The sequence below is a fragment of the Oryx dammah genome, unplaced genomic scaffold, assembly GCF_014754425.2.
Source record: "Oryx dammah isolate SB20612 unplaced genomic scaffold, SCBI_Odam_1.1 HiC_scaffold_12, whole genome shotgun sequence".
Taxonomy (NCBI): Eukaryota; Metazoa; Chordata; class Mammalia; order Artiodactyla; family Bovidae; genus Oryx; species Oryx dammah.
In genome coordinates this window covers 41,386,384-41,413,999 of record NW_024070196.1, presented here as the reverse complement: position 1 = coordinate 41,413,999, position 27,616 = coordinate 41,386,384, and the positions used below count along the sequence as shown (strand labels likewise).

Below are 27,616 nucleotides of genomic sequence, written 5' to 3'. Positions count from 1 at the left end.
ACTTGTAGCTCGCCAGGCTCCTCTGTCCATCGGATTTTCCAGGCAAGAATACTGGAGTGGGTTGCCATTTCCTTCTCCAGAGGATCTTTCTCACCCAGGAATTGAACCCAGGTCTCCTGCATTGCAGGCAGATTCTTTATTGACTGAGCCATGAGGGAATCCCCACGTATTTCTAAGGCTTTTCCTTTATGTCACAATTAAAGTGTAGATTCTTTTTTTGTCTTTTTTTTAAGAGGGATGGTACGAGGAGGGAGGAGGGGGGTGGTTCAGGATGGGGAACACATGTATACCTGTGACAGATACATGTTGATGTATGGCAAAACCAATACAATATTGTAAAGTAATTAGCCTCCAATTAAAACAAATAAATTTATATTAAAAAAATAAAGTGTAGATTCTGGTTATCACATGATAGCAGGCAATACAGTGTACCACTTTAAGGGAAATTTCATCTTATGAAAAATATAATTTCACAAATAATTTGGCCAAGTTTTATCCAGTTAGCATCTGATTGGTTGGGGTCTTATGCTGCTTTCTGATTCTTTGAGAGCATGACATGTGTTGGATAAAAGAAAGTTAGATTTACACACATGTGTGGCTGCTTCATCAATATTCATATCATCGTGGACACTCTGCAAGATTAGCATGTATAAAATACCAGCCTTGACTGGATACATCATTGCTTTCTCCTGATAATACCCCAGAAGGAACAATTTCATAGGCATAGGCTATCAATTTGGGGTATATACTGGTTTAGAGGGTATGCCTTAGTTTTCATCACTGTGGTGCTAAGATTTACTTTTTGTTTTTCTCATTGATGAAAGATCTATTGTCATCCTTACTGATGTATGAAAGGCACTATGTCTTTAATTTTGGTCCATTTTGAAACCAGAACATTTTCTTTGATTCCTTTAGGAATTCTTTAATTTTTCTTCTCCCTGGCTTGTTGCTTCCCCAACATAATACACTAGGGGCCTGACAACTATCTAGAAACTCTGAAAAAGGTCAGGAAACAAATTGAGTAGTTCAGATTTCAGCAGAGAATTTTTGTTTCTGCTTTATGTTTCCACCATTTGCATTTAATTTAGTCACCTAAAAATGGCCAATCTGCCATTTATGCTGTGACTTAGGTACAAAACCACACATGTTCTTCAGAACAAGACACCCATTCATTTAGGTATCTTTGAAATGAAGGCTTTAACTGGATTCATGTGTGCCTATTTTCAGTAATCACATGCAGCTGAAATAACTTATGCTGCAAAGTACAAGATATATACAAAAATTAATATTTGCCTTGCAATTAGCTGCTCATTTCTATTTTCAGCATTGTCGTTCATAGAAACCCAATAGTTATTGAAATACTAATTTAGACTGAGCTCTCCTGCTCTCTTACAGAATGCCCCTCTTCAGCAATTCATTTTTTATACACTTGCTTTCATCCCTCTGAGCACTTTTACTTCATCTTCCCGTCTTTATTAGGGGAGAGTTATTTCTTAGCTAATTATTTTTTCCTTTGCTTTGATGCACCTATGGTGTTCTGTGACTAGGGTATGAATAATTACAAAATTGTATTGTTAATGACTAAATATTGATGTTAGGTAACTGCCATTATATTTCCCCCATTTTTTTTTCATTCTTTATGGACCACACAGTAAATTATGTGGAAAGTTGAAACAATTATTCATACAAAATAGAGGCTTTTCTAAAAATCCATTATATTACGGGAACAGAATAATTATGGGCTGTATAAAAGAGTTTGATTATATAGATTGATCAAATATATCAGATAATTATTCAACTTCACACTCCATTTTAATTGCTTGGAAACCAGGTAAATGGTATGCTTTTCAATTTATTATTATTTTAAAAATATAATAGAAATACAGACTACAGAGAATGGTCCAAAAGTGAGGTGGGTAAAAATTTTTACACCAAAATGGTTTTTACATATAGAAGAATCCAAGGGAATCAAACAGAAGCTAACAGAACTGTTTAGAGGTTCAAAAACCTAGATATATAGGTATCATTTTAAGGTCAGTAGCTTTCCTAGGTGCTGGTAATATCTAAGATAGAAACTCTAAAGAACAAACTTCTGATAATACCAATAAAGCTACAAAATAATTAGGAATAAACCTAATAAGAGGTGTGTAAGATATGAATAAAAGGGTAAAACTTTACAAAAATCAAACAGATCTGAGTTAATAGAGCTTGACTTTAAAATTAATATTGTAAATGTTTGTCTCTGCCGTTAATTTGTGTTTCAATCCAAGCCTAACCTAAATTTGAGGGAACAAATATGTTAATCAATAGGTCAGAAAGCTTTGCACAGTAATTTCTATTTCCAAAAAGGTGTAGTAATTAAACACATATGTTCATCTTCAGAAATAGATCCCAGCATTAGAGAAGCTTAGGATATGATAAAGGTAACACTTAAAATTAAGAGAAATCAATAACTAAATTAAGGGGTTTGGAAAGTTGAATATCTCTGTGGAAACAAAATTGGAGTTCTTCTTTGCATAAAAGCCAAATATTCGTATCAGAAGAATTTATTATAAAAGGACAATTATAAGATCAAACATAAAATATATTCTGAAAATCTTAGTATGGGAAATCCTTATTAAACGAGACAAGAAATCTAGAAGTTATCAAGCAAAAGATTGAGAATTTGATTGCAAGTGTAATAAATGAAGTGAAAAATAAAAGAAAAAGGAATAAAAATATAAATTTAACATAGAGAATTACATCAAAATTTACATGGTAACCTAATAGGAAAAATGTGCAAAACATAAGAATTGTTAAGCAAGGAAAAAGTAAAAGTAGATGTACTTTCTTATACGTAATGATGGGAAACCAGATTTTTCTGTTTACCAGTAGGAAATGCTGGAGAAGGCAATGGCACCCCATTCCAGTACTATTGCCTGGAAAATCCTATGGACGGAGGAGCCTGGTAGGCTGCAGTCCATGGGGTTGCTAGGAGTCAGACATGACTGAACAACTTCACTTTCACTTTTCACTTTCACGCATTGGAGAAGGAGTTGGCAATCCACTCCAGTGTTCTTGCCTGGAGAATGCCAGGGATGGGGGAGCATGGTGGGCTGCCGTGTATGGGGTCACACAGAGTTGGACACGACTGAAGCGACTTAGCAGCAGCAGCAGTAGGAAGTACAGTGGCTGACAGAACAAGCTCTGGGGAACTTCCCTCATGATCCAGTAGCTAAGACTCCACACTCCCAATGCCGAGGGTCCAAGTTCAATCCCTGGTCAGGGAACTAGATGCCCCATGCTGCAACTAAGAGTTTGTATGCAGCAATGATGATCAAAGATCTTGTGTGCTATGACTAAGACCTGGCACAGTGAAATAAATAAATAATTAATTAATTAAAAAAAGAATAACTCTGTGGTCAGACTGCCTGGGATTGACACCTCATCATTTTCTAGGGAGGTTCTCTTAGTATTCTCAAGTTTTTCATCAATAAAATGTGGCTATCGTAGGATATTTTGAATTTTAAAATAGTTAATACATGGGAAAAAACTTAGGAATAATGCTTTCTACCACAAAAGTACAAAATATAACTTATTATTAAAGCAAAGATGAAATGCAATTTTACATATTCCATTAGTCATTAGTAAAAGTTAAAGGTGAAACATATTCAATCTTAGTGAAAAACACCAAAAAGAAAATTTTAAAGGAATTGATCTTATTTTGATGGGAGTGTAAATTAGTATTTGGGTGACAATTTGAGAGCAAGGATATTATTAGCCAGTAGTAGGTTCAAGAAAGTATTTCCACTTTTAAACATCCGTCCTGAATCCCAGGGACAGGGGAGCCTGGTGGGCTCCTGCATATGGGGTCGCACAGAGTTGGACATGACTGAAGAGACTTAGCAGCAGCAGCAGCCTGCAGAAATATTAGCACAAGTAAACAAAGATGCATGCACCGAAATATTTGCTGCAGCCTTGTTTGCAGCAGTAAAAATTCTTGACAAGCTTAATATCCCTGTTCAGTTCAGTTCAGTTGCTCAGTCATGTCCGACTCTTTGCGGCCCCATGAATCACAGCACGCCAGGCCTCCTTGTCCATCACCAAATCCTGGAGTTCACCCAAACTCATGTCCGTCGAGTCGGTGATGCCATCCAGCCATCTCATCCTCTGTCGTCCCCTTCTTCTGCCCCCAATCCCTCCCAGCATCAAAGTCTTTTCCAATGAGTCAGCTCTTCGCATGAGGTCACCAAAGTATTGGAGTTTCAGCTTTAGCATCACTCCTTCCAGTGAACACCCAGGACTGACCTCTTTTAGCATGGACTGCTTGGTTCTCCTTGCAGTCCAAAGGACTCTCAAGAGTCTTCTCCAGCACCACAGTTCAAAAGCATCAATTCTTCTGTGCTCAGCTTTCTTCACAGTCCAACTCTCACATCCATACGTGACTACTGGAAAAACCATAGCCTTGATTAGATGGACCTTTGTTAGCAAAGTAATGTCTCTGCTTTTGAATTTGCTATCTAGGTTGCTTATAACTTTCCTTCCAAGGAGTAAGCGTCTTAATTTCATGGCTGCAGTCACCATCTGCAGTGATTTTGGATTCCCCCAAAATAAATTCTGACACTGTTTCCACTGTTTCCCCGTCTATTTGCCATGAAGTGATGGGACCAGATGCCATGATCTTTGTTTTCTGAATGTTGAGCTTTAAGCCAACTTTTTCACTCTCCACTTTCACTTTCATCAAGAGGCTTTTTAGTTCCTCTTCACTTTCTGCCATAAGGGTGGTATCATCTGCATATCTGAGGTTATTGATATTTCTCCCAGCAATCTTGATTCCAGCTTGTGTTTCTTCCAGCCCAGCATTTCTCATGATGTTTTATCCAAGCCAGAGAATACTAAACAGTAGCTTGAAAGAATGAACTAAGTCTCTACCAGCAGGGCAATTTCTCTGTCAAATGTCAACACAGGTCATGGCACAATTTCCCTGTGATCCCATTGATCAGAAACATAACTCAAACTGAAACAAAGAAAATCAACTCTTATTGGGATTAGAAATGTGGACGTGTATCTGCCAAATGTTTGCTAGAAGGGCTGGCTTCTGCGAAACGTAGAGAGTAAAGGGAAATTATAGCCTTCCCTGGTGGCTCAGAGGTTAAAGCATCTGCCTGCAATGCGGCAGACCTGGGTTCGATCCCTGGGTCGGGAAGATCCCCTGGAGAAGGAAATGGCAACCCACTCCAGTATTCTTGCCTGGAGAATCCCATGGGCGGAGGAGCCTGGTGGGCTCACAAAGAGTGAGGTCGCAAAGAGTGGGACACAACTGAGCGGCTTCACTTTCACTTAAGTGAAAACGTCAGTCACTCTGTTGTGTCTGACTCTTTGTGACTCCATGGACTGAATATACTTGTTCAAATTTTTTGACTTTGTGCTTTCTATTTTTGAGTTACACACATTTTGTGTATGTTATTAAGATAAACTGTCGTTTAAACCTGCATTTCCTCATTGATTTTCTATCCGGATAATGTGTCCATTGGTGTAAGAGAGGTGTTAGCGTCCCACTAATATTGTTACTGTTGATTTCTCCTTTTATGACTGTTAGCATTTACCTTATGTATTTAACTGTTTGTATGTTGGGTACACATATATTTATAATTGCTATATCTTCCTCTTGGATTGATCTCTTGATTATTATGTAGTGTCCTTCCTTGTCTCTTGGAATATAAATGGGCAGATTGGGAGTTTGGGATTCACATATACATACTGCTATATTTAAAATAGATAACCAACAAGGACCTACTGTATAGCACAGGGAACTTGGCTCAATACTCTGTAATAAGCTATAAGGGGAAAGAATTAAAAAAAATAGATATGTGGATATGTGTAACTTTGCTGTACACCTGAAACTAACACAATATATTTAATCAAATATGCTTAAATATAAAATAAAAATTAAATAGATAAATGGGAGGACCAGAACATCAGTAGGTTACTAATTCTTTCTCTAGGCACTCTTCATCTCTCTCTAGCCCTGCTCCTGATATTGACGGGAAGTGTATCAGTGAAGCAGGCACACCCTTGGCATGCCTCAGAGCCAGGTGCCATGCTTGCTCACCAGATGCTAGGTCCTAATTTTACCAGAACCAACACACTAAGCATGAGCAAGTCCACTGTGCTGACTTTAATTACTTCAGGTACTTGGCAATGGGACATCCAGAGCTCTTCCTAGTACATCTGCAAAATTGCTCATTATAGGCTGTTCAAAAAATGTTTCCTCTTTTAATGAACTTATATGGGTTAACACGTATGTGCAACACATATTATAGATAGAAACCCTCTCACTTACCAACAAGTAAGCTGAACAAGAAGCTCATGAAAGCCTCAGGAACTCTGAGCCATTCAGAGGCAAGAAGGTTATCAGATCCAATATGAGAGCAGTCAAACGATAAGGCCATAAATAAAAAGCTCAGTCATTTTATTTGCCTGACACTTAAAAATTCCTTTAAGCATACATCTTCTCATTTTTCAATTATATTTTTTTCAATTTTTAAAAAAATTTCCAATTTTTGAGAAGTGTTGTAATTCAATTATTTTTCAATCATGTTTTTAAACATAGGTTTTGATCAGAAAAGTTAATGTGTTTATATATACTGAAATAGCATCTACTCTGTATTTGGTGGAAAAAAAAAGGAAAGGAAAAATGCTTCATTTGAATCAGAATCAGGTAAGACGGTAGAATTTTTTCAAGCATCGTGATCAAGAGTGGCTACGGAGCCGAGGATATCCATAGTACTCTGAAGGCACAGATAAACAGCAAGCAGTCACGGGAAAGTAAAAAGGAAATAGTATGAAGTGGTAAGGAGAAAAATATAAAAAGAAGAATAAAAGACTAACGAAACACACAGAAAATAGAATTTAATTTGAGAAAATCTATTGCATCACACACACTCATTTTTCATGAGCAAAGATGTGATGAATAATAACTATGCAATACCTACATGTAGTATTGGCATATAGTTAATTAACACTGTTGTGTTAGTTTCAGGTGTGTGGAAGCGTTAGTAACTCAGTTGTGTCTGACTCTGTGACCGCATGGACTGTAGCCTGCCAGGCTCCTCTGTCCACGGACTTCTCCAGGCAAGAATATTGCAGTGGGTTGCCAGTCCCTTCTCCAGGGAATCTTCCCAATCCAGGGATCGAACCTGGGTCTCCCGTATTTGCAGGCAGATTCTTTACTGTCTGAGCCACCAGTGAAGCCCAGTTTCCGGTGTACAGCAAAGTGATTCAGTGATGGGTATACATGTATCTATTATTTTTTTGAATTCTTTTCCCATACAGGTTATTACAGAATATTAAGCAGAGTGTGTATGTCAACCCCAAACTCCTGATCTGTTTGTCTTAATAACATAAATAAAATGTGTATAACTCAAAAGTAGCAAAAATAAACTCAAACTTTGAAGTTGGCCACCTGAGCCCAAGTCTGAGCTCTGGGGGCCTCAGAGGGCACAGAGACCTTTGAAAGCTGCCTTTTATGAGAAGCATACAGATAGATGGCTGGTGTTACTATTGGACTTGGAAGCCAGGCCTCCAGACGCTGCAGCTGGCATGCTTTACCCACACACTCAAGTCCCATCAGAGAACACAATACCCAGAACTTAGCCAGAACCTAAGTCAGGCAAGAATCTGTAGAGGGTAGAGCTATGTGTATTTATGGGGAGGAAATACATGTCCAGGAATGAAGAACAGGACTGTCTTTTGTGAAACAGCATCTTCTATAAACAGAGGTAATTCTCTTTCATTTACGTGTCCAGAACCCATCATTAAAATTCACTGGAGAGTTATTGCCTATTACTACCAGGTCTGCTGTTGCTCTTCCAAGATGATGAATGAAACCAGAATAAATGTTATAGATTTTTTCAAGCTGCATATAATATGGGCAATGGCAATAAACTTATGACATTTCACCTCACTCAGCAAGTGTAGCACGAAGGTCAGGAAGGATAAACGTTTGTTAGAGGGAAAGAAAAATGTATTATTACAACTTCATTGTTCTCTGCTCCTGAGTGATGATGCTGAATCCTATTTAGTATTTGGATGAAAAATGGGATAAAAATGTATGCATAAGAGAAGTGATTTCTCATAGTAATGATTTGTGGCAGAACTATAGGGAAAATCATCAGCAAGTCAATTTATAGAAAATGTTGTGGTCTGTGTGTATTATCCTTCACATTGTCTTTGAATCATTGAGTGTTTCAGGCACTCCCTGTAAACGGAGTGTCCATGCCAGGAACTGTGCTGGCTTCTGGAAGACAGCAGTGGACAAGCAAAGGTTGGCTTTTAAAGAGATGAGCCTTTTAGAAGAGATGTTGAACTGTCAGCTCCTGAGAGTGAAATCCTTCTGTCACTTGATGGGAAAAGAAGGTGCCCCAGTATATATGTAAACTTTTAAATAAGGCCATCAATGGAAAGTAAGTAGTTTTACTCCATTTCATTATGAGAAAAGGGTATTGATTTATCTGAGAAAGGGTATTGATTTTCTAAGAAAGAAAGACAATTCCATTTTTCACATTTTCCCAAATTTTTATATAGAAACCAAATGTTCCAAAACCTTTATATTTCAACAATTGTACTTTTTAAGGAATAAATATTGCTTATAATAATTTTTCAGGTTTGAACAATTCCATTGAATTATATAAGACATTTGCGATTGTGAGAATCCCTGAAGATAATTTCAAGTGCAAAATTTGTGATTGGATGTCTGTAGACATCCAACTTCATTGGGTGACATACAACTTCCAAGACAGAAATTCAGGTCTTTCATTCACATTTTCAGTTGTATCCTGAACTATATATTTTTTCAGGTTGGCAACTTCACCTCAGTTGGTTCAACTTCTCCACATATAAAATACATTTTGAATATTTAAAATAATTAAATTTCAAAATATTCCAAAGATTGTCTTCTCAGATTCATAATTGTGGGTTTTTTCCCCTGGTATGAGAAACGATAGACTAAATTTCTTGCACTCTGATAGTTGAAGAAAATATTGTTATGCTTTCAGAAATACCCCACTATTAACAAAAATGAAATTTCATTATAAAAATCTTTGTTATACAATTAGTTAGGTTTTTGTATTCATTCAACAAATATTTGATAACGTAATTGTGAAAGTTCCTTAACTGGGTTTTGCAAAGGACACAATTCATTACGCTTGGATTTATTGTCATTAACACGTTTATGTAGTGATTTATATTCTCCTGAGGACTTCTTGCCATATTTCTAATTTAACCTCTCAAGATTTCCTATAAGGAAGGCAGGATACAAATTAACATCCTCATTCAGTAGATTAGGAACCTCAGGCACAGGCTCAGTGATGCTTCTGCTAGGTGGCCAGGAAGGGATGGAGATGAGCTTCTGTTTCAAGTGATCTTACGCTGTTCTCACACTGACCCGTTCCCTCAAGGAGGTCATAAATCCCCCCTCCCCCAATCACCGCCACACATACACATGCCCACACACTCAAACACACTGTGTTTCAGGCCATAAAGGAGGTGAAAGCAGAGTGCTGACGGGGATCAGATTCAGGGAAAACCATATTCAGTTGATGGTAAGAAGGACACTTTTCATGGAAGAACTGCTGTTTTATTACATGACATTTATCAAATGCCCAATGTGTGCCAAATATGGGCTGGACTGTGTTTGGAGATAAATAACACTTCCTTCTCTGCTTTCAATTAGCTCTCAGTTCAAGGGCAAAGGTAGAAATTTAGAATTCAGGCTGAGACGTAGAAATGCAAACTGCATTAGAATCACATGTGGAGGCATGTGACTCAGACCACACATAGTGGGCAGCACCTGAGCTCTGGAATGTAGTTTATTCTCTAAGCACTGGGGAGACAATGACGAATTTTCAGCAAGAGCATTGTATCTGCCATGATAGGAAAGAGATTTATTATAAAAATGGCTATTTGGGAGGTTACTGCAGTGATCTAGCCAATACATGTTGAAGGATCGTATTAAGGCAGTGTTGGCAGAGCTGGAGAGTACAGATTTGAGATGTCAGATGGACATTATTTGGTGACTGTTTCATTCTGGGGATAAAGGAAGGCGAAAAGTCTGGTGTGATTCTCACATTCTGAAAAGATAGGGCAGATTTTTTTTAAACATATGAATACTTGTCCTATGGATTTGGTGAATTTTATGCTAAAGGGAAAGAATGAGTAAAATCCTGGTGCATGATTAATAAATAGTTAATATCAACATTGGTAAGAATATGGAAAATAAGAATGCAGGTCATGAGAGACTTATTGGGCCTTAGTAGTTGCCAGCACTGTTTCAGCTTATCTTTTCTTCCACAAGGCCCCATTCCAAATTAAATAGGTGGGTAGCATGATTATCTTCCTTTACAGTTGGCTGAACTGAGACATAGAGAAATATGTAACTTGCCCAACCGAGTCCAACTAGGTAATAGCAAGCAAGATTCAATCCTGGTTATCCTCACTTGTAGCTCTACAATTGCTCCATCTGAGGTCAAAGCCCAAGATCCTTGGATACATAATAAATTTTCTATGATGTTTAACACTTGAGATCAATGTTACAGGATTTTAAACAATGTAAAATAATGATATTTTATGCATTTCTTTCCATTGTTTCTCTTTTTGTTTTGAGAAAACTCATATTTGAGGTCTTGAAAGAATTAAATATTATAACTAAAAATCATACTTGCAAAGAAATCAATATAAAAATGCATGTGTGTTCAGTAGTATCTGACTATTTGCAATCCAATGGACTATAACTCACCAAGCTTCTCTGTTCATGGAATTCCCAGACAGTAATACTGGAGTGGGGTGCCATTTCCTATTCTAGAGGATCTTCTGGACTCAGGGATTGAATTGTGTCTCTAGCATCTCCAGCATTGGAAGGCAGATTCCTTTACCACTGTGCTGTGAAAATACAAAATTCAAAAGTTAGTCATATGCAGTGTTTGTATTATATACACAGTGTATGTAGTATATTTGCTACATAATAATATACAGTATGTATTTTCTCAGTAAATAAATAGGTAAAGGGAGACAATTGTTGTAATGGTTCAGGTTTGGGAAACATTTGCACACAAAAAATGGAATTTGGCCTTGTTTAAAGAGATGATACCATTAAGAGATAGAATGTTAAAAAAGGAACAATTGGAAGACTGATCCCTGGAGAATGTCAATTACATGGTATTTTTTAAGAAGGCTCACATGCCAAGAATATGATTTGGAGGAAGATGAGAGAGGATATGGTAAAGAACCAGGGAAAAATAGAACTAAGGTGCAAGAAATACAAAGTATAACACACAAGCTTCATATAAGTAAGGATCTTATCTATCATGCCCAAAGCTATCTTCCCATATCTAAACAGTAATCTCAGAAGTTCTTAAATACAGTTGGTTAATGGAACAAGTGTAGTAGAATAAAACAGAATTGGTTATAGATGACATGAGCAAGACAAGAAAGAGTAATGAATTAATTATTCTGAAATATCAAAAATCAATGATTGCAAGAGTTATGATGCCATCAGCAGAAAGAAATAAAAAAAAAACAGTACAAAGACATGATTTGTAGGCTAATGTTTTCAAGGTTTTCTTTCCTTCTTTTTTCTAATGGAATTAGTTTGAGTGATATAGAATAAGAAGTTCTCCAGTAGATGATAGATTGGAATTGAGCTGTCATCTCCAGCCAGGAATATAGCATAAGAAGTTGAGATCAAGATAGTTTGAAATCCAGCTGAACTAACAGGAAGGCTGTAACAAACAGCTCCATTGGAAAAGAGCATGCACACTTGCTTACTCCCTAAACACAAAGTAGATTGAAACTGTAGCAAACTATGGACAGTTTTCTGACCCTGCCCAGTGCTTGCCCCAGCCTGAGCCTCATGCCCACTGAGCCCCACTCACCCCACTCAAGGGCAAGGGCTGCCACAGCTGAGGTGAGTTCTGGGTCACAAGTGCTAGGTCATGAGAGGTGGAGATGGCTAAGGCTTGGAGTGGGATCTGAATAGGGTGAAGGCAGCCCCAACTACGTATGGTGACAGCAGGTCAGGAGTAATCTGAGACTCTGACTGGGGTTGCAACCACCACAGCCGATGCTCTGACCCACACCAAGGGTCCATACCAGCTCCTCTTGGTCCAGCACTGCTGGGAGGAGGGAAGAGTACACACTTAGTGGGACTAGAACCAGCTCAGACAAAACTTCAGGGCTTCTGCTCCAACAACTGGGGACATGCCTCTGCTCCCACTAAGGTGTGGTGGCCCCTGAGTAGTGGAAAAGTCCCAGCTCACACCGGGTTCTGGCTCTACCCCTCTTTCTCCAGCCCCACCTCCTACCAATGTGATAACTGCCAGGACACCCTGGAGAAATGTGACTTATGCTCACGTTAGACCTAGCTGTCCGCCAAAGTCACTGGGCACATGCAGGCTGCATGGTGATGCTCCCACACAAGAACATCCTTCAAGACCAGGGTAGATAATTGTTTCAGCTACCTATCTCTTTTCCCTAGAGACAGAAAAAGTTAAGCAGAATGAGAAGACAGGGAAGTTTGTTTCAATCAAAAAAGCAGGAGAGAAACCCTGAAAAAAACTAATGAAAGAAATAAATAATTGTCTTACAAAGAGTTCTTAGTAATCCCATGGACAGAGGAGCCTGGTGGGCTGCAGTCCATAGGGTCGCTGAGAGTCAGACACAACTGAGCGACTTCGCTCTCACTTTTCACTTTCCTGCATTGGAGAAAGATATGGCAACCCACTCCAGTATTCTTGCCTGGAGAATCCCAGGGAAGGGGGAGCCTGGTGGGCTGCCGTCTATGGGGTTGCACAGAGTCGGCCACGACTGAAGCGACTTGGCAGCAGCAGCAGCAGTAATAAGAATATTAACTTAATTAGGGAAAATAATAAACAGTGAGAATTTTTAAGGGCTTAGAAAGAAAGTGTGTATAAAATAAACAGTAAAGAATACAATAATTAAAATGAAAACTACACTAGAAGGAATTGACAGCAGACCAGATGATACAGTAGAATGCATAGGTGATCTGGAAGAAAGAATAAAAGAAGTCACCCAAAAATAAAAAACAAATAAATGAGAACAGTTGAAGGGACCCCTGAGAGAACATTAAGCATATTTTATAGTCTAAAGTTATCAGGAGAAAGAGATTGAAAATGTACTTGAGGATATTATGGCTGAAATTCCTCCAAACCAGAAGGAAACTGATATTCAGGTATAGGAAGCACAAAGCATCCCAAACTAGATGAACCGAAACAGACCCACACTAAGACATAGAATTATTAAAATGGCAAAAGTTAAAGAGACAGTTCTAAAAGCAGCAAGAGAAAAAGTCATATATGAAGGAAACCACATAAGGTTGTCAGCTAATTTTTCTGCAAAAACTCTGCAGGCTACAAGGGATTGGCATGCTTTAGTTAAAGTGCTAAAGAGAGAAAAAACCTACAACCTAGGATACTCTACTCAGCAAGATTATCATTTAGAATTGAATGAAAGACAAAGAAGTTTTCAGACAAGCAAAAATTGAATTTGTCAATATTAAACCAATCCTATAAGAATTGGGGCTGGTGCACGGGGATGATCCAGAGAGATGATATGGGGTGGCAGGTGGGAGAGGGGTTCAGGATTGGGAACTCATGTACACCCGTGGCTGATTCATGTCAATGTATGGCAAAACCAATACAGTATTGTAAAGCAAAATAAAGTAAAAATAAAAATTAAAAAAAAAAAAGAAGTGTGAAAGGGTCTTCTCTAAGTGGAAAAGAAAATGCTGCAGCAGGAAGTAAGTATCTATAAGAAAGGAAAAAACATCTCACTAGTAAAGGGAAATATATAACAAAGTCTAAGGATCAACCACTTAAATAAGCTAATCTGAAGATTTAAAAAACAAAGAGTTGTAAAATCATATACACTTCTTATACACTTCATATACACTTATTATAATTGCAATAAGTGACGGGATGAACGTGAAGGTGTTAAATAGAACGTAAAAAGACACAGTGGTATGAAGGGAGTAAAAAATGTTGATTTTTTAGAATGTGTTTGAACTTTAAATGAACAGTAGTTTGAAACAAATAGATATAGTTATGGATCAACATCTGTGAACTCCATGGTAACCGCAGATCCAAAACCTATTCAGTTCAGTTCAGTTCAGTCGCTCATTCATGTCCGACTCTTTGCGACCCCATGAATCGCAGCACGCCAGGCTGCCCTGTCCATCACCAACTCCCAGAGTTCACTCAGACTCACGTCCATCGAGTCCGTGATGCCATCCAGCCATCTCATCCTCTGTCGTCCCCTTCTTCTCCTGCCCCCAATCCCTCCCAGCATCAGAGTCTTTTCCAGTGAGTCAACTCTTCACATGAGGTGGCCAAAGTACTGGAGTTTCAGCTTCAGCATTATTCCTTCCAAAGAACACCCAGAGCTGATCTCCTTCAGAATGGACTGGTTGGATCTCCTTGCAGTCCAAGGGACCCTCAAGAGTCTTCTCCAACACCACAGTTCAAAAGCATCAATTCTTTAGCACTCAGCTTTCTTCACAGTCCAACTCTCACATCCATACATGACCACTGGAAAAACCATAGCCTTGACTAAAAGGACCTTTGTTGGCAAAGTAATGTCTCTGCTTTTGAATATGCTATCTAGGTTGCTCATAACTTTTCTTCCGAGGAGTAAGCATCTTTTAATTTCATGGCTGCAGTCACCATCGGCAGTGATTTTGGAGCCCCCCAAAATAAATTCTGACACTGTTTCCACTATTTTCCCTTCTATTTCCCATGAAGTGATGGGACCAGATGCCATGATCTTAGTTTTCTGAATGTTGAGCTTTAAGCCAACTTTTTCACTCTCCACTTTCACTTTCATCAAGAGGCTTTTTAGTTCCTCTTCACTTTCTGCCATAAGGGTGGTGTCATCTGCATATCTGAGGTTATTGATATTTCTCCCAGCAATCTTGATTCCACCTTGTGCTTCTTCCAGCCCAGGGTTTCTCATGATGTACTCTGCATAGAAGTTAAATGAGCAGGGTGACAATATACAGCCTTGACTTACTCTTTTTCCTGTTTGGAACCAGTCTGTTGTTCCATAAACTAAATAGAAAGGAATGGAAGCACATCTCCAGACAGTCATTAAACCACAAGGGAGTAAAGTGAAAGTAGAAGAATAAAAAGAGAAAATGAGACAAAACAAAAACACAAAAGAAGTACCAAAATGGCAATAAGTACTTAACCTTTCAGTAATCACTTAAATACTTCAGTCAAAGGACATGGGGCAGCTGACTGAATAACAAAACAAGCTCATCTATGTGCTGCTTACAGGAGTCTCATTTCAGAGCTAAAGACGTACACAGACTGGAAGTGAGAAGATGGAAACTTATGCAAATAGAAATGAAAAGAAGATATGTTTAGCAATCCTCAGAGCAGACAAAATAGACTTTTTAAAAAGTCTGTAACAAAAGCCAAAGAAGAACATCAAATAATGATAAAGGGATCAATACAAGAAGAAGATATAACACTAGATATAGTAATACAGGGAAATAAAATATATAATGCAAATATTAACAGACATAAAGGGAGAAATTGAAAATAATGAAATAATCAGAGAGGATTTTAATGCCTCACTTGCTGCTGCTGCTGCTAAGTTGCTTCAATCATGTCACTTACATCCAGACAAAAAATAAATAAGGAAACAGTCATCTTAACTGACACAGACCACTTGGACTTAATGAATATCTATAGGACTGTCCATCCAAAAACAAGAAGAAAGCATTCCTTTCAAGGGCATGTGATATGCTCTCCAGGGCAGATCACAAGGTAGGCTATAAAACAAACATTCACAAATTTAAGAAAACAGAAATTGCATCAACATTTTTCCTGACCATAATGGTATGAAACTAGAAATCAATTACAGAAAGCAAAATGAGAAAATTGATGCTTTCAAACTGTGGAGAAGACACTTGGACAGCAAGGAGAGCAAACCAATCAATCCTAAAGGAAATCAACCCTGAGTATTCATTGAAGGACTGATACTGCAGCTGAAGCTTCAAAACTTTGGCCACATGATGAGAAGAGTCGACTCACTGGAAAAGACCCTGATGCCAGGAAAGATTTAAGGCAACAGAAGAAGAGGGCAACAGAGAATGAGATGGTTGGATGCCATCAGGGACTCAATGGACATGAGTTTGAGCAAAATCTGGGAGATAGTGAAGAACAGGGAAGCCTGGCATGCTGCAGTCCATGGGATTCCAAAGAGCTGGACACAACTGAATGACTGAACAACTGCAAATCTGTTGCTTAGCTACATGTACTAGTAAATAACTATCAGAAAGAGAAAGCATGAAGAGAATTCCATTTTGAATCAACTAAAAAAAGGTAGGGATAAACTTCACCAAGGAGGTGAAAAGACTTATACTCTGAAAAATAGAAAACATTGATGAATAAAATTGAAGATAATACAAAGAAGTGGAAAGATATCTCTTGCTCTTGGATTAGAAAATTAATCTCATTAAATGGCAATTATACCCAAACAATCTACAGACATAATGCAATTCTTAGCAAAATATCCAGGTCATGTTTTAAAAAACTAGAAGTCCCACATTGCCAAAGCAATCTTGATAATAAACGAACAAAACTGGAAGAATTACATTCCCTGACTTCAGACTATACTACAAATCTATAATAATGAAAACAGTACAGTACTGGCACAAAAAGAAAAAAAAGAAATATAAACCAATGGAACAAGATAGAGAGCACATAGATAAATCCATGCACCCATGTCACCTTATCTATGACAAAGGAGTCAAGAATATACAATGGAGGAAAAGTCTCTTCAAGAAATGCTACTGGGAAAACTGTACAGCTACATATAAAAGAATGACATTAGAATATTCTTCAATACCATACAAAAATAAACTCAAAATAGATTAAAGGTGTAAATGTAAGACTCCTTGAAACCATAAAACTCCTTGAAGAAAATGTAGACAGAACATTGTTTAATGCATATTGGAGCAATATTTTATTTTATTGGACTCCTAACACCATGGAAACAATAGGAAGAATAAACAAATAAGAACTAATTAAACTTAAATGCTTAATTAAAAGATAACTTACAGAATGGGATAAATTATTTGCAAATACTATGACTGACTAGGAGTTAACATGCAAAATATTTAAACAACTCATACAACTCAATATCAAAAAACAACCTGATTTAAAAATGGGCAGAAGACATATAGAATAAGACATATAGATGGCCAATAGACACATAAAAATATGTGCAACATCACTAATTATCAGGAAAATGAAAATCAAACTGAAATAGGATATCACCTCACACCTGTCAGAATGACCATCCCCCAAAAGTCTACAAATAACAAATGCTGGATAGATGTGGAGAAGAGGGAACCCTTGTACACTGTTGATGGGAATGTAAATTGTTGCAGCCACTATAAAGATCAATATATAGGTTCCCCCAAACACTAAAATAACACTACTACATGATTCAGCAATTCCACTCCTGGATATATTCCAAAGAAAATGAAAACACTGATTTGAAAAGACATATGCACCTTAATGTTCATAGCAGCATTATTTAAAATAGCCAAGATATGGAAGTTACCTAAGTGTGTGTGCATGCATGCTCAGTCGTATTCAGTTCTTTGCCACCCCATGGACTGTAGCCTGCAAGGCTCCTCTATCCATGGAATTTTCCAGATAAGAATACTGGAGTGGGTCGCCATTTCCTCCTCCACGGGATCTTTCCGACCCAGGGAAGGAACCAGCACCTCCAGCATCTCCTGCATTACAGGCAGATTCTTTATCACTGAGCCACCTGGGAAGCCAGTCTAAGTGTCTATCAACAGACAAATGGATAAATGTCACACACACACAGACACTAAAATATTACTTAGCCATAAAAAGAACGAAATATTTCTATGTGCAACAACATGGATGGACCTGGAGGGTAATATGTTTTTAGTGAAATAAGTCAGCCAGAGAAAGAAAAATACTGTATGTTATCCCTTATATTTGGAATCTAAAAAGTAAAACAAAGGAACTTATATAAAGAATAGAAACACACAGATATGGAGGACAAACTAGTTACCTGTGGGGAGAGAGAAGGGTGGAAGTCAAGATAAGTGTAAGGGGTTAAGAGATATAAACTATTATGTATAAAACAAGTAAGCAACAAAGATGTATTGTACAGGGAAATACAGTCATTATTTTAAAATAACTTTAAATGGCTACTAAGTAAAATGATCCCATCTTAGTATTCTTTTTAGTATTCATGGCAATCTATAGATTCAATGCAATCTCTATCAAAGCACCAATGGCAGTTTTCATAGAACTAGTCAGACTTTATTTTTGGGCTCCAAAATCACTGCAGATGGTGACTCCAGCCATGAAATTAAAAGACACTTACTCCTTGGAAGAAAAGTTATGACCAACCTAGATAGTATATTCAAAACCAGAGACATTACTTTGCCGACTAAGGTCCGTCTAGTCAAGGCTATGGTTTTTCCTGTGGTCATGTATGGATGTGAGAGTTGGACTATGAAGAAGGCTGAGCGCCAAAGAATTGATGCTTTTGAACTGTGGTGTTGGAGAAGACGCTTGAGGGTCCCTTGGACTGCAAGGAGATCCAACCAGTCCATTCTGAAGGAGATCAACCCTGGGACTTCTTTGGAAGGAATGATGCTAAAGCTGAAGCTCCAGTACTTTGGCCACCTCATGCGAAGAGTTGACTCATTGGAAAAGACTCTGATGCTGGGAGGGATTGGGGGCAGGAGAAGAAGGGGACGACAGAGGATGAGATGGCTGGATGGCATCACGGACTCAATGGACGTGAGTCTGAGTGAACTCCGGGAGATGGTGATGGACAGGGAGGCCTGGCGTGCTGTGATTCATGGGGTCGCAAAGAGTCGGACATGACTGAGCGACTGAACTGAACTGAGAACAGATTAATTTTTGTATGGAAACAGAATAAATAATAATAAATTCAGAGAGTCCAAGAAAGCTACATATGAGAAAAAATTATTAGATTTAATGATTAAGAGATCTTAAGGAAGATTTCAATAGTAAAATTGGGGTCTATGTTTGCAAGGACATTGTGCCAAAAACTGTGTGATAAAAGATGAGAGAGATTTTCTTTGGTCTCCAGATTTTGAGGTCAGGCTTGTTTGGTGATGCAGCTTTCACACGGACTTGTGCAGACTTCACACAAGCTGCAAAGCACGGTTCCTGCTTATGAAGCACACTACAGGATTCATACCAGTCAATGGCAATTTATAAATGTAAAACATGTTAAGCAAAAACCATCAGGTTCTTTTCTCCCTTTCTACTAAATAATCATGCAAGGTTCTCCAGGCTGTATGGAATATACCACATTCAGTTCAGTTTAGTTCAGTTCAGTTTAGTTCAGTTCAGTCGCTCAGCCGTGTCCGACTCTTTGCGACCCCATGAATCGCAGCATGCCAGGCCTCCCTGTTCATCACCAGCACCAATGAGCAGAATGACCTAGGAGAAAAAGATGTGAGTTGGCTGCTCTATCAGCATTGTTATTGACTTTTATCATCTGGGCTTGTAATCAAAAGTAGAGTAATCAGCAAGTTACTTATACCCAGGAGATTATAATTTCTGCTGTTTGACCTAAAGTATCTTTAAAAAGGATTTGCCTTTGCTGAGTTTCTCAAAGTTGATATTAAATATTTAATTAAAGGCATACTCAGAGCATCTTTACCTAATATTTTACATTCAGCTTGGAATTTTAAGGCATAAATACAATTCTAATGCTATTTAGCATAAGAATTCAAAAGTTTATAATAGTGTTTATATACAGAGGGTAGTTGTGTGGGTCATGAATCTAGACGTGAAACTAGGAGCTTTCTCTTCCTTGCTCTCCCTCCAGAGGTGACAACGGGAGAAGTTGACTATATGGGGTGCAGTATTGTCTAACTCATTTTGACGCCACCTGCAGCAACATGGGTGGACCTAGAGATCATCATATTGAGTAAATGAGTCGTACAGAGAAGGAGAAATATCGTATGACATTTTTTATATGCAGAATCAGAAAAAAATTATACAAATGAACTTATTTACAAAGCATACAGACACACAGACTTAAAGAACTGTGAGTTGTTATTGTTGCCAGGGAAGAAGAAAGGGAAAGGACAGTTAGGGAGTTTGGAATGGACATGTACACACTGCTATATTTAAAATAAATAACTAGCAAGTACTTACAGTATAGCACATGGAACTCTGCTCAATGTTATATGGCAGTCTGGATGGGAGGGGAGTTTAGAGGAAATGGATGCATGTATATACATGACTGAGTCCCTTTGCTGTTCCCCTGAAACTATCACAACACTGTTAATCAGCTATTGTTGTTCAGTTGTTCAGTCATATCGGGCTCTTTGTGACTCCATGAACTGAAGTGTGCCAGACTCCTCTGTCCTTCACCATCTCCCGGAACTTGCTCAAACTCATGTCCATTGAGTCAGTGATGCCTACCAACCATCTCATCCCCTTTTGTGCCCTTCTCCTCCTCCCTTCTTTTTTCCAAGCATCAGTGTCTATTTCAATGAGTCACCTCTCTGCATCAGGTGGCCAAAGTATTGGAGCTTCAGCTTCAGCATCAGTCCTTCCAGTGAATATTCAGGATTGATTTCCTTTAGGATTGACTGGTTGGATCTCCTTGCAGTCCAAGGGATTCTCAAGAGTCTTCTCCAACACCACAGTTCAAAAGCATCCATTCTTTGGCACTCAGCTTTCTTTAACTCTTTTTTAAAAAAAATATAAATTTATTTATTTTAATTGGAGGCTAATTACTTTACAATATTGTACTGGTTTTTCCATACATCAACATGAATCTGCCACAGGTATACATGTGTTCCCCATCCTGAATCCCCCTCCCTCCTCCCTCCCCATACCATCCTTCTGGGTCGTCTCAGTGCACCAGCCCCAAGCATCCAGTATCATGCATCGAACCTGGACTGGAGATTCGTTTCATATATGATATTATACATGTTTCAATGCCATTCTCCCAAATTATCCCACCTTCTCCCTCTCCCACAGAGTCCAAAAGACTGTTCTATACATCTGTGTCTCTTTTGCTGTCTCGCATACAGGGTTATCATTACCATCTTTCTAAATTCCACATATCTGTGTTAGTATAATGTATTGGTGTTTTTCTTTCTGGCTTACTTCACTCTGTATAATAGGCTCCAGTTTCATCCACCTCATTAGAACTGATTAAAATGTATTCTTTTTAATGGCTGAGTAATATTCCATTGTGTATATGTACCACAGCTTTCTTATCCATTCGTCTCCTGATGGACATCTAGGTTGCTTCAGTGTCCTGGCTATTATAAACAGTGCTGCGATGAACATTGGGGTACATGTGTCTCTTTCACTTCTGGTTTCCTCAGTGTATATGTCCAGCAGTGGGATTGCTGGGTCATAAAGCAGTTCTATTTCCAGTTTTTTAAGGAATCTCCACACTGTTCCCCATAGTGGCTGTACTAGTTTGCATTCCCACCAACAGTGTAAGAGGGTTCCCTTTTCTCCACACCCTCTCCAGCATTTATTGCTTGTAGACTTTTGGATCGCAGCCATTCTGACTGACGTGAAATGGTACCTCATTGTGGTTTTGATATGGTCCAACTCTTGCATCCGTACATGACTACTAGAAAAACCATAGCTTTGACTCTATGTGAAATTAAAAAAAAAAAAAAAAAAGAAATGTGTCTTTGAAGCTGTTTCCAGAGCTATGATACATTACTTAAATATTGTCTTGATAGTAAGTCTTCCTTCTTTCAGGATAGATATGTTAGGGAAATGACTGAATTTTGGAAGATTGCTAGGGAATAAAGTAGAGATGAAAATGAGTAATTTTGTTTCTAATCAAGGAGGAGTCCTTTCAAAGTAGAGCACTCATGTTCTTGGGTATTATGTCGGCGGGCTCTTGTATCAGTGTAGTACTGGGGAGAAGATCAGTATTATTAATAGCGTGCAAACACTCTGATACTTTGGGAGTGGAGTGTTAGGAGCATAGCACTCAGTGTTTCTTGTTGAGATGGTCTTGCAGATTGGGTAAGTGAAACACTAGCTCAAGTCAACATTCTGACTAAGTCCTGGGTATAAATTGCAATGTCATCTTATCATGCTTGGGGACAGGGACAATGACAGACATGAGGTCAAGGGAGAGGAGCTGTGGTGACTAAATGGGGCTCATTGTGTGTGTCGTAAAGGGACACCAAGAGAGGCAAAACCTAAAAAATAGAGGGTATGGGCAAGTGGACAACTGAATATGTGTCATGAAGAGATGAAGGACAAGGAGGGAGGTTAAGAGGTGGCTGAATAATCAGGAGGGAGTGGCCATGGTTCTGCAATTATGGCCACTGGGAAATCAGCTGAACTGCCTGGAAAATCAGCTGAACTGCCTGCACTTTTTTAAGTGCCTCCTGAGTTAGTGAACTGTCATTTCTGATGAAGTCTTGTGCAGCTTGTGCATATTGTTGGGCCGGTGCCAGGTATTTCCAGATGGTCATGATAACCAGGAGGTCCCTTGACAACTTACTCCAGAGTCTAAAACAAATGGAAAACGAAAGGTAATGGCTCCTTATTCAGACTGTGTATTCAAACACTGGCCTCCTTTACTGAGTGATTCACTGAGAATGGATGAGGACGCCTCATTAGTAAATCATGTTGCCTGATATTCCTATAGTATTTAGGTGATATGCCAATACTTTGCAGGAAATGAAATAAAATAGACCCAGAGAGAATTTTAGAGCAACTTCTCATTTTTATGTCTTGTGGTATCAACAATTTCTGAACAAGCTTGAGATTTAAGAGATACATGTCAGTATACATATATACATGTATAAAATAAATCATGGCAGAATTTACATAGATGGGTTTTAATAGTGAAAGGGCTTCTCATGTATGTGAGCAATGAGCAAAGTCAGATACATTAAAGGTGGTTTTCCAGTTCTGTACTCAGACCAGGACAGAACTATAAGTGTGAATATGTCAGAAATCTCATCTTTGCTTTATGTTAAAGTTTTAAAATAAATGTAAATAAACACACATAGTTATTTTCTGAGATATATTAGTCTGTTGTGCAGAAAATTGGTAGTAAAGATGGCAGTTCATCTATTACACAGACCTAGACACATTACACAATGACATATTACACCTAAAATCCCATAAAATGTCTTATGTTAGAAAGGCAGAAATGAGTTGAAGACTAAAAATATTTAAAGGAAAATAAGAATATTTGATGAATAAAGGCCACTCAAAGAAATAACTAATTAATCTGGCTTTCCTTTCATTTCATATCACACAGTAGTCATTAGAAATTATTGCCTATCATGTATTGATTGCCTGAAATTAGCTATTATCATCTTCAGCAATTTTCTTATTATGAAACAACAATCTTTACTTATGAAAATAAATAATACTCTTATTTATGAAACAAATCTACTTTTTCTATAGATCTTTTATTTTTGTGACTAAATTAAAGTGAAATATAATAGTATTGGTTTTATCCTTTAAATGAAGTTTAACCAATGTAAAAGGAAGTTTGGATAGCTGACTTTCATATTTTGGATTGAAATAAACTTTGAAATTAAAAACATCAGTTATTCATCCACTCAAAGCATGTAGTTGACCTGAATTTGTTGTCTTAAGTACTGGGGTCTGTGGCTTGTATTGTGTGTTGCAGGGGTTAGTCTTGGACAAAGGAATCCTACTTCTCAGAAAGATAGGATTAAATTTGTGTTTCAAAAATTATTCTGGTTAAATTGTGGAAAATTGAATAAAAGGGGCATAATTGGATGAAGGAAGAACACTGGGTAGGTATTCCACTAATCCGAGTGAGAAACACAATATTATCCGTTAATAAAGAAAGTGGACTCTGAATCCCAACTGTTTGGGTTTTAATATAGCATCTCTCATTTACTCGATGTCTGACTGGTTAAGTCACTTCGTCTTCCTACATTTTAATTTTCCTATCAGCAATTTGGAAATAATAATAGTTCCTATTTTGAGGGTTATCACAAGAAATAGGTAAGTTAATGTACCATGCCAGGCCACAGGGCAAGCACCAGGTACATAACTTATGCTGTTAGTGAACTGGTTGGAGTAGAGAAAGACATAAGGGGACCTTGGAGTACATTTAGGTATTCGAATGACCCTGACTTAGTGATGGTCTGACTGCGGGGGAGGGTTTGGGAGAAGATCCTTCACTGAAATACAAGTAGGGGTAGAGAACAAGGGATTGTGGGAGCAACGGGGACTTCCCAATAAAATATTGTATTTTTTCTTCTAAGAAAGATTCTAAGCCAAAGCATTTTGATAATGTTTTGTCTCATGTGAAGCAGACACATGCATAAATTAAGTTCATGGGAAAGGTTAAAAAAGATGAGGAGTTCTGCGCTTCATTCAGCTGCTACTTGACTCCGTCTCTGAAGACAAGAGATGTCCTTTGCGGGTGGCATGTGTCTATGCCTGATGCCAGGCCTGCTTCTATCTTCTCTCAAAGAGGTTTTGGTCAGCATTGGACCTTTCATAAACACACCAACTATGTAGTATAAAAGCATTATTAGCACAATAAAGCCTTTAAAAAGAATCAGTTAATATAAGGAATGAACTCTCATGAATATATATAAATCCCAGATAATGGCAGTTAGTTCTTCTTACAATTAATGATTTTTACTTGTACTCTTTTTTTATAAAGCTATCCTAAAATATGTTTACATTTATATAGTCTGTTAAATAATAATGTGCATGTGTCCTTTTTTCTTCCAGTTCTGAAAGTGTTACTCACTCAGTCATGTCCAGCTCTTTGAAATCCCATGGACTATAGGCCACTAGGCTTCTCTGTCCATGAAATTTTCCAAGCCAGGTTACTGAAGTTTGTAGACATTCCCTTCTCCAGGGGATCTTCCTGACTCACAGGTCAAATCTGGGTCTCCTGCTTTGCAAGCAGATTCTTTACCATCTGAGCCACTAGGGAAGCCTTGTTTTATTGAGATGTAATTGACATACAGCACTGTATGAGTTTAAGGCAGACAGCATAATGATTTGACTTACATATATCATGAAATGATCAGTTCATTCATCATATCACATAGATACAAAATAAAAGAAAAATGTAAACAATTTGAGATGAGAGCTATTTGGGTTTACTCTCTTAACAACTTTCATATATAACATTCTGCAGTGTTAATTACATTTATTACATTTTACATTACATCCTTGGGCTTTCCTCGTGGCTCAGATGGTAAAGAATGTACCTGCCAATGTACATGGAACAGGTTTGATCCCTAGTCAGAAATATTCCCTGGCAAAGGGAATGACTAACCACTCCAGTGTTCTTGCCTAGAAAATACCATGGACAGGGAAACCTGGTGGGCTACAGTCCATGGGGTCACAAAGACTTAGGCATGACTGAGCGACAAACACTTTCACTTCACTTCACTTCACATTACATCCCTAATAGTTCTTTATCTTATAACAGGAATTTCATACATTTGACTCCTTTCATCCAATTCTCCCTTTCCTCACTTCTCATCTCTGGTGACCACAAATACAATCTTGTTTCCTATGAGTTTGTTTGTTTGCTTTTGATGTATAATTGACCTACAGTGCTATGTTACTGCCTGGTACACAACATAATTCCTTATTTCTGTATATTACAAAATAAACACCATGATAAGTCCATCTGTCACCATGTAAAGTACTATTGACTATATTTCTCACAATATACATTTCATCCCTATGACTCATTTATCTTGCAACTAGAATTCGTACCTCTTGATTACCTTCACGTATTTCACTCATCCCCACCCCTTATCCCCACCCCACTGGTGATCATCTCTTTATTCTCTGTATCTGTTTCTGTTTTGTTATATTTACATAATTGTTTTGTCTTTTAGATTCCACATATAAGTGAAATCATACAGTATTTGCTTATTGCCCTTAGCACAATATCCTTTAGGTCTATCCATGATTTTATTCTTTTTTTTATAGCTGAGTAATAGTTCCTTCAGTTCAGTTCAGTTCAGTCGCTCAGTCATGTCTGACTCTTTGCGACCCCATGAATTGCAGCACGCCAGGCCTCCCTGTCCATCACCAACTCCCGGAGTTCACTCAGACTCACGTCCATTGAGTCCATGATGCCATCCAGCCATCTCATCCTCGGTCGTCCCCTTCTCCTCCTGCCCCTAATCTCTCCCAGCATCAGAGTCTTTTCCAATGAGTCAACTCTTCGCATGAGCTGGCCAAAGTACTGGAGCTTCAGCTTTAGCATCATTCCTTCCAAAGAAATCCCAGGGTTGATCTCCTTCAGAATGGACTGGTTGTATCTCCTTGCAGTCCAAGGGACTCTCAAGAGTCTTCTCCAACACCACAGTTCAAACGCATCAATTCTTCGGTGCTCAGCCTTCTTCACAGTCCACCTCTCACATCCATACATGACCACAGGAAAAACTATAGCCTTGACTAGGCGGACCTTAGTCAGCAAAGTAATGTCTCTGCTTTTGAATATACTATCTAGGTTGGTCATAACTTTTCTTCCAAGGAGTAAGCGTCTTTTAATTTCATGGCTGTAGTCACCATCTGCAGTGATTTTGGAGCCCCCCAAAATAAAGTCTGACACTGTTTCCACTGTTTCCCCTGTTTCCCCATCTATTTCCCATGAAGTAATGGGACCAGATGCCATGATCTTCGTTTTCTGAATGTTGAGCTTTAAGCCAACTTTTTCACTCTCCTCTTTCACTTTCATCAAGAGGCTTTTTTAGTTCCTCTTCACTTTCTGCCATAAGGGTGGTGTCATCTGCATATCTGAGGTTATTGATATTTCCCTCAGCAATCTTGATTCCAGCTTGTGTTTCTTCCAGTCCAGTGTTTCTCATGATGTACTCTGCATAGAAGTTAAATAAGCAGGGTGACAATATACAGCCTTGACGTACTCCTTTTCCTATTTGGAACCAGTCTGTTGTTCCATGTCCAGTTCTAACTGTTGCTTCCTGACCTGCATACAGATTTCTCAAGAGGCAGGTCAGATGGTCTGGTATTCCCATCTCTTTCAGAGTTTTCCACAGTTTATTGTGATCCACACAGTCAAAGGCTTTGGCATAGTCAAGAAAGCAGAAATAGATGTTTTTCTGGAACTCTCTTGCTTTTTCCATGATCCAGCAGATGTTGGCAATTTGATCTCTGGTTCGTCTGCCTTTTCTAAAACCGGCTTGAACATCAGGGAGTTCACAGTTCACATATTGCTGAAGCCTGGCTTGGAGAATTTTGAGCATTACTTTACTAGCATGTGAGATGAGTGCAATTGTGCGGTAGTTTGAGCATTCTTTTGGGTTGCCTTTCTTTGGAATTGGAATGAAAACTGACCTTTTCCAGTCCTGTGGCCACTGCTGAGTTTTCCAAATTTGCTGGCATATTGAGTGCAGCACTTTCACAGCATCATCTTTCAGGATTTGAAACAGCTCAACTGGAATTCCATCACCTCCTATATACACTACATCTTCTTTACCTACTTGTATGTTGATGGTTACTTATGTGCTTCCATGTCTTGGCTATTACGAATAACACTGCTA

General features: G+C 38.3%; 1 protein-coding gene across 4 annotated transcripts in view; it reads left to right on the top strand.

Moving 5' to 3' along the window:
• Window positions 1-27,616, top strand: part of GRIA2 (glutamate ionotropic receptor AMPA type subunit 2) — a 197,745-nt gene that overhangs the window by 71,858 nt on the left and 98,271 nt on the right. The gene's annotated exons all lie outside the window — the stretch shown is intronic.